Source organism: Humulus lupulus, chromosome 7, assembly GCF_963169125.1.
Source record: "Humulus lupulus chromosome 7, drHumLupu1.1, whole genome shotgun sequence".
NCBI classification, from domain to species: domain Eukaryota; kingdom Viridiplantae; phylum Streptophyta; class Magnoliopsida; order Rosales; family Cannabaceae; genus Humulus; species Humulus lupulus.
This window is the reverse complement of record NC_084799.1, coordinates 192,912,879-192,921,271: the sequence shown is the minus strand read 5'-3', so window position 1 is coordinate 192,921,271 and position 8,393 is coordinate 192,912,879.

Genomic DNA, 8,393 nt, shown 5'->3' with positions numbered 1-8,393 from the left:
ATTTTTCATGCTACCCTTGATGAATCTTCTCATAAATGGCTTTTCGAATTAGAGTCAGGGACTATCAACTCCTGGGATGCATTTTTTAGGCTCTTCTACTCACAAATTTTCACTGCTCAAACTCTGCTAGCCAAGCTCAATGAACTTGTTGACATTAAACAAGGGCTTAAAAAGCCTTTGAAAGATTATGTGCAGCATTGTATGCAAGAAGTTGCTCACTCCAAGATAGTCAGCGATGAGGGAAAACTGATGGACATCATGGCTGAAATCTAAGTTAAAGGTCCGCTTTGGACTGACCTTAGAAGAAAAACTATCTACTCGACCAGAGAGTTTCTCGATCGAGTATATGAGTTTATAAAAATGGAAGAATCTATTCGAAAAGCTATCCAAGCTAACCAATTTGGAACCAATGATGCACCAGTAAAAAGCTCAAATTCAACTAACTAGAACAAGACAACCAAAAAAGTGTTAAGCGGAACAACAATTCCAACAGTGGGAATAATAACGACAATAAACAAGCAAAGAGCAATGACAAGACATGAGAATATGGGCCTCGTTTTACCACCTACTATATGCTCTTAGGGTCACGAGTGAAGGTCTTTCAAGTTACACAAGTCAAAGTACCCTATAGAAAACCAAATCCTATTAGGAAGGATATAAGCAAGAGAGACACCAACAAATGTTGCTGCTTCCATAACGATTATGAAACTAACGAGTGTAATAAGCTCAAAGACGATGTTGAGTTTTCAATTCGTCAAAACCATCAGGTGATGAAAATATATATTTGTCTCCTAGTCGAGCAGAATCCTGATGCTACAAGAAATCCTGATGCACCAGTACAACCATTGCTACCAACCCCTGTAGCAGGTTGATTAGACATGATTTGTGGGGACCACACCTAGCTCGCAATAGCAAAAAGGCACTAGAACGATACGCCATGAACCAAGAGAAGAGGTATTGGCTATCGAGGAGCGTACTCCCAAAATGCATCGGTACGAGTGTAAGCCTATTACATTCACCGAGGACGATGCCACTCATGTCAAGTTCCGGCACAATGATCCTTTAGTAATGGAAGACAAAATTGCTAATATGATCATTGCACGAACCATGGTGGATCATGGTTCTTTAGTTAACATCCTTTTTTAAGTCCAATATTGAAAGGATGAAACTTTCTATTCGAGATCTTGAACCCTGCACGCAGACCTTATACGGTTTTACTGGAGAAGGAATGACTTTAGCGTGGACAATTAGATTGGTTGTTACAGATGGAGACACAACAATGAACATCATAGTCATGGCCACTTTTGTTGTGGTCAACCTTCCCTCAGCTTTCAACACCTTGCTTAGAAGACCAATACTTATTGATTTGAGAGCCATCACATCTATTTTTCATTGAACAATGAAATTCCAAACCAATGCTGGGATTGGATGTGTTAAAGGAAATCAATGAGAAGCTCGAGAATGCTATAATTATTCCATCACTACTGCTAAAAAAGGCTTAGTCACGACCAACATGATTTTTGCTAGACCAGTAGAAAATAAGCCAACAACAACACTGAAGGTTAGCACCTCAGAGGAACAAGAGCAAGCTTCCCGAAATGAGCAGAATACCTCTAAAGAGGGCGCTACCCAAAAGCGAGGAGTTGGACTTTGAACCTCGCGTTGGGGATTATGACAATGGATTAGGACCAATTGAGGAACTTAAGTAAGTTCCACTCGACTAGGAAAAGTTGACCAAGACTGTAAAATTGAAAGAGAATTTAGCTGAGGAGGTCAAACTTAAGCTTATAAATTTTTTAAAACACAATCAAGATGTGTTTTCCTGGTCGCACAAAGACATGGTGAGTATCAGCCCTACTGTGATTAGCCATGCCTTGAATATTGACAAGGATAATTTCAAGCTTGTTCAGCAGAAAAATAGGTTGCTTGACAAAGAAAGGTCTAAGACCTTAAAAGAGGAAGTTGAAAAGCTGAAGGAAAATAGGTTTATACAAGAAGCTTTTTACCCTAAATGGGTTGCCAACCTTGTTCTAGTACCAAAGCCCAATGGAAAATGGAGGACATGTGTTGATTTCACGGATTTAAACAAAGCATGTCTAAAAGGCTGCTTCCCCTTGCCTAGAATCGACCAGCTAGTTGATGCTACGATAGGACATGAGGTCCTTACCTTTATGGATGCCTACTCAGGGTACAATCAAATTAGTATGCACCCTCATGATGAGGAGCACACCAGCTTCAGGATTGACATAGGCTTATACTATTATAAAGTAATTCCTTTTGGACTCCAAAATGCTAGTGCGACGTACCATCAATTACTCAACATGATGTTAAAAAATTAGATAGGAAATAACATGGAAGTTGTTGACGCCGTTTTTCGTCAACAGTGAAAGAAGAGCACGTAAACAATAAATAGTGATGGCCAATATAAATATGATAATACAAAACACGATTTTTACGTGGTTCAGCAGTTAAATCTGCCTAGTCCACGTGTCTTTGTTATTAAACTCAAGATGATCTCTGAAAATTCTTCAAGCATGAATTCTTCAGAGATTTCTCCCAAGATCCAGAAATTCGGTCCTTTACAATGGCGCATGAATTCTCTATTTATAGAGAAGAATGCAGAATACTATCCCACATATTTTGGGTAGTTACTCTTTATTTGCAAATAAATCAAATGGCTTTAAATGCCTATAATCCGATATAAAAGGAAACGTCCACTGAAGACCAGGGAGCGTATAACTAATCAAATAATATCCCATAATTTCAGGGGATTTATATTAATAAATGTAGACCACGTCTCTTATGGACAACACTTGAAGATGTTCAAGGTTATTATCATATATCTCCAAGGCCTTATTCTCCCAGGTCTCACATCAACTTTCGAGCTAATGACATCTCCCGAGGTCACATGGCTTTCGAGATCGTACTCGCGTCAGGCTCGGAACCCCTGATCCGAGGTCATCCCTGAGGATAGATGCATCTCGGGTGCTACCCTTCGAGATCGTGTGTATTTCGAGGCCACCATATTCGAAGTCGTCTCAGCTTTGCAGGCTCGATGTCTAGTCTTGAAACATACTTCAGACTTTACGAGTTCATTCGCTGCGAATCCAGCTTTCGAGGTCACATTTAACATGGCTCGAAATCTGGGTATAACAGAAGTATATGTCGATGATATGCTAATTAATTTAAAAAAAGGTTGGGGGCATGTTCAAGACCTATCAAAATGCTTTAATATTTTAAAACATTACAATATGAAGGCTAACCCTCTAAAGTGCTCATTTGGAGTAAGCTCAAGAAAAATTCTTGGATTCATCGTCAATTCTCGAGGCATAGAGGCTAACCCAGAGAAATCAAGGATTTAATTGATATGAAGTCACCAACCAATATAATGGATGTGTAGAGCCTCATTGAACGTATAGCAGCCCTTAGCAGGGTTTTCTCTGTTACACCCTGATTTCGAAAGTGGAATTCTTGATCTCAAAATTCAGGCTCGTAAGGTGTAAGCTCGAAATAAACATAGTCGTCATATAATCAACATTAATGAGATAGTCAAAGACAATCTCGCTGAGCAGTAAATGTGACAACATCGAAATTAGTGAGCTCAAAAACTGTGTAGTTTCAGAGGTGTTTCGAGGTCATGAGTTAGGCTCGAAGCTCATAATAGCAATAGCTCAACACTTGTAAAAATCTCTTGATTTAGTTCCTGCCATCAGGTAAGATGGTTTGAGCTTGAGCATTGTAAGCTCAGAGAGGATTATATCGACAACGTTACTCGTTGAGAACATAGGCGAACCAAGGTGTCGAGCTCGGAAGTCTTGAAGGCTTGTGAGCCTATCATCCAAGCTCGCAAGATGTGTGTGAACAAGTTTATTGTTGTAAAATCCCTATGTTTAAGGGATCAGATATAATCTGTTATTAAATCTCAAATATCATGGGATATATACGCATACGTAGTAACTATGTGCATTTAATTGCATTTATTTAATTGATTTGTAGAATAATTCCCTGAAATATATGGGAAGATATCTGGTAAACCACTCTATAAATTGAGTGGAATAATTCATTTGTAAGGATGGAAGAAAGTGGTACTAGGAAAACTCTGTATATTTGCTTCCAAAAAGCTTTAGGAGAATCCTAAAGAGTGAATAACACAGACTCGTGGACTAGGAAGATTTTAATTGCTGAACCACGCAAAAAATCTTGTCTATACTATTTATTTCCTTACGTATATTTTGTTTAATTGCACTTCTTTCTAAGTTGACGAAAAACGGCATCAATAGTTTGGTGCTTTCATTGAGAGCCATTAAACTAGACGTGAGCCTATTTTATAAAAAAGTCTCCCAAATCATCAATGGCCGTTGCAAGTAACCCCAGTGCTGGTGAACGACCATTGCCCCAGATACTTGAGGATCAGATTCCTCATGCTGAGGATTACCCCCGTCGGCCTGGAAAGCAGCCAATGGTGGACCCAGATCCTGAAGAGAGGAGTGATTCGTCCAACTCTCGGGGGCTGCCTGCCCCAGGCCTGATGAGGATATGTATTACAATCCTGAAAGATATGTTCCAATTGTGGAACTTGAAAATCGCCAATTGCGCAAAAAGTTGGTAGAGGCAATGAAACGCAACAAAGAATTAGCCAGATAGGCTGCTAATGCCCAGGTGCCTCCTCAGAGGCCTAGGGGACATCCTCGTGGGAGCACGGCCGCCAGAAGGGCGGAGCTAGTGTCGCCACCAGCATCTCAGCCAGCTCAACCAAGGCCCTAGAGGAGTAACTGGGCTGAGGCTACTGCCAACTCGACTGCAGAAGTACCAGCAGGAGTGGGTAATAACCGAGCCCCCACAGCGGCTCAGAACCCGAATCTTGATGCAGCACAAAACAACCCAGACCCTGACTGGGCAAACTCTGGACCATCTAGGACCGACAATGGGAGACATCCACCATCACCCATAAGGCATCCACCATCACCGATAAAAGGCACCCTTTGCCAGTCTAAGAGGTCCCAAGGCCTGCACATCGAGATGGAAACCGATGGGCTAGGGCTGGACAGGGGAACAAAAGAGAGTCTACCTGAGATCGCAGGGCTCATCAGCCTTCGGGAAGCCAAATGTCAAGATCACAGACTGCTGGGACAAGGAGGTGAGTAGGAGACCCACCTCGTAATCATCGAACCACGTATCAAGGAAGGGCTGTGAGTTACGTAAGTGAAAGCTAGGATTACACTCGGTCCATGAGCATTTATGACACGGAACCAAGGCATACAGGGTATCGAGGGAATCACCTTGATCTGCGAGATCATCTAAACCATAATCGGGGTCGAGATAGTCCTCCGAACCTGGATCTGCGCAACCATCTGAATGGCCGCAAATAGTCAGGGTATAACCTTATACCAAGACAGGGAGCTGGAGTTTTATTAACGATAACCATTTCCCCCAGATCCAGGCTCGACCTCCAGTGGATTTTGTCCAGGAAATAATTGACCAATTAGAAAGAACATTCAGGCTCTTACAGAACAAGCGCAGCAAGGACAAGGCTGAAGAATCCGATGAAGAGATCGAGTTGTTTTCCCTCAGGGGTTCAAGATATCTCATGTCCTTCCATTTGATGGAAACTCAGACCTGTATAGTCATCTGAGTACCTTTAACACCATCATGCGAACCAACAATGTTGGGTACGAGCTCAGATGTATGCTGTTCCCTGCCACACCCACGGGACCTGCAAAAAAATGGTTTGAAAAATATAAAAGGCATTCGATCTCATCTTGGGATTAGTTATCTAGAGACTTTAATAAGCAATTTAAGGCTACGATTAGCATCAGGTATGAGGCCTTAACCTTAAAAAATGCCCGACAAAAAAAAAAGAGTCATTGAAGAGTTACCTCATGAGGTTTAATCTAGATGTGGCCTGAGCTCGAGATGTTAATGATAGCGGTCACCTGATGGCTGTTAGGGTGGGTATACTGCCAGGAAGTCCCCTTTGGGAAGACTTACAAAGAAAACCTATCAGGTCGCTAACCGAGTTTAATCGGAGGGTAAAGATGTTTGTAAATGTAGAAGAGGCGAGGTCAGCCCTGAACATGACCTCTCAGCCCATAACTACAACGAAAAACGTAAACTCTGCCTCAACCTCGGCGACCCCGACAACTTTGAAACCCTCTGGGGACAAACCTTCTAAAAGGAAGAAGAGCGAAGGGAATAACCCCGAGGCTAATGGAGGGAAGAAGAAGAAAGGGGACAAATATTTCTCTGTATACAAAGTGTATATCAAGCTCAACGAGTCTCGGAAGAATATTTACCTGGCTAATGAGAACCAGGTCCTGTTTAGACAACCTGACCCTATGAGGAACCAAAAGGAAAAAAGGGATCCAAATAAATATTGTAGATTCCATAGAGATATCAGACACACAACCAATGAATGTCGACAACTGAAGGATGAGATCGAAGGCTTGATCTCGAGGGGATATTTTGGACAGTACATCAAGAACCGAAATACCAATTAAGCTTCGACAAGCCAAAGGGTAGCAACTGCACAGCCTGCCCAGAACAATAACTCCCGAGCTCGGGAGGACGAGTGACCCCCTCCAATTGATGGAGAGGATGTAATAACCATCTCAGGGGGACCTCATATTGCAGGATCGGGCAGGAACACCCGAAAGAGATGCGTGAATGAGCTCAACACTGGAGACGATTTTCCCTATGAACTTGAGTCGCGAGCTCCAAAACAGCAGAGGGTTGAGACTCAACCCATAACATTTACTGAAGAGGACGTGTCACACGTCCAGTTTCCCCATAATGACCCTCTGGTCATAACTCTCCAACTCCCAAACAAGAGGGTACGCTGAGTCCTGATTGATAACGGGAGCTCGATGCATATCATTTATAAAGCCACTCTAGAAAGGATGGGACTCGTGCTTCACGACCTAAAAGCGTGTCCAACAACGTTGTATGATTTTTCAAGAGAAGGGATTGGCTGTATGGGATCCATTGAGCTCCCCATGACCTTGGGAGACTATCCAATCTCAGTAACCAAGTTGATGGATTTTGTTGTGGTGGGCCTCCCATCAGTTTACAATGCACTGCTTGGGAGATCTGCCCTAGTTGGGCTGGGGGCAGTATCCTCTATTAGGTATTTGGCGATTAAGTTCTCAACTTCTAGTGGCTTCAGGATGTTGAAGGGGGACCAGCTCGCAGGAAGGGAATGCTACAGGATCTCCATAAGGGGAAAGAAGCAAACTAGTGCACAGACACTTGTGGTTATTCAAAACAAAGATGGGACAATCTTCGAGATAGAAGAAGAAATCGACCCCAGAATAGAAGAAAGGGCTGACCTCGAACCTCTGGAAGAGCTCGAGGAGGTCAAGCTCGAAGAAGTAGATCCCATGAAGACGGTGAAGGTGGGTAAGAATCTTTCAAAAGAAGCGAAATAGCAATACCATCCTAAGCCTTCCTTGGAGATGGTAGACAGGCGAGATCAAACATCTAACCTCCCATACGGTAGACAATCATTGAAATGGCATTTCCACGAAGACAAGCATCGCCTATGTGATCTTCTCAGTGAAGGCGAGACCACATACGATGATAGAAGTCCCAATTCCCACTTCATTTGAACCTCCTCAAAAGAAGAATAGAAGGGGTTCGAGTCCAGTGCTCGCTGTTACCTCCTCCCCTGCTGAGCAGTCAGGCTCAGGGAACGAAGCTCAAGATGAGGCATCCTTCCGCTCGACTGAAGGAGGTAAAGTAATCCTTGACCAATCGGGTTGGTTTCCCACACTTCTAACACGAGAACCCAACATTTTAATTTCCTTTCATAACCCCAATAATAACTTCATGAATTGGTCGAGGGTAGATAACATAGTACATAGGGACGATAGTTTTCTATCAGAATATCAAACTATGTATAGTGTAAACAAAGTGTTGGAAGGTCTAGGAACAAAATATGGCTCGAACGATTGGAGAGATTTCTCCGATCTGTCTCCCACATTTCGAGGTGAAGGATTGGGGCTAACAAAAGAATTTACTCAAGTCATCAATATATCATTAGATGACTTTTCATTATATTCTTCTTCCTCCAGTTAGGTCCCCAGGAGAGGTTTATATTATGCAAAGTTCTCTTACAAGTATTTATTCATGATACTTACTACGTTTTCCTTATTTTGCAAGAATCTCAATGAACTCTGCCCTTGACAACCTTCTATCCAAAGCGCCAAAAGCTATGGGCTCAAAGTGAGGTCGAGTCTCTTCAAAGAAAGGCATGCCTCCACGTCTACAACCAAAAATTCCCAAGGTTGCTCAAGACCCTCCTCCCATAGGTCATTCAGACGTCCTCGGTGCAAGTACCTCTTCCTGCAGCCTCGGGGCAGGTTCCTGATTCTACATCTTTGGAAAAGGACCATCTT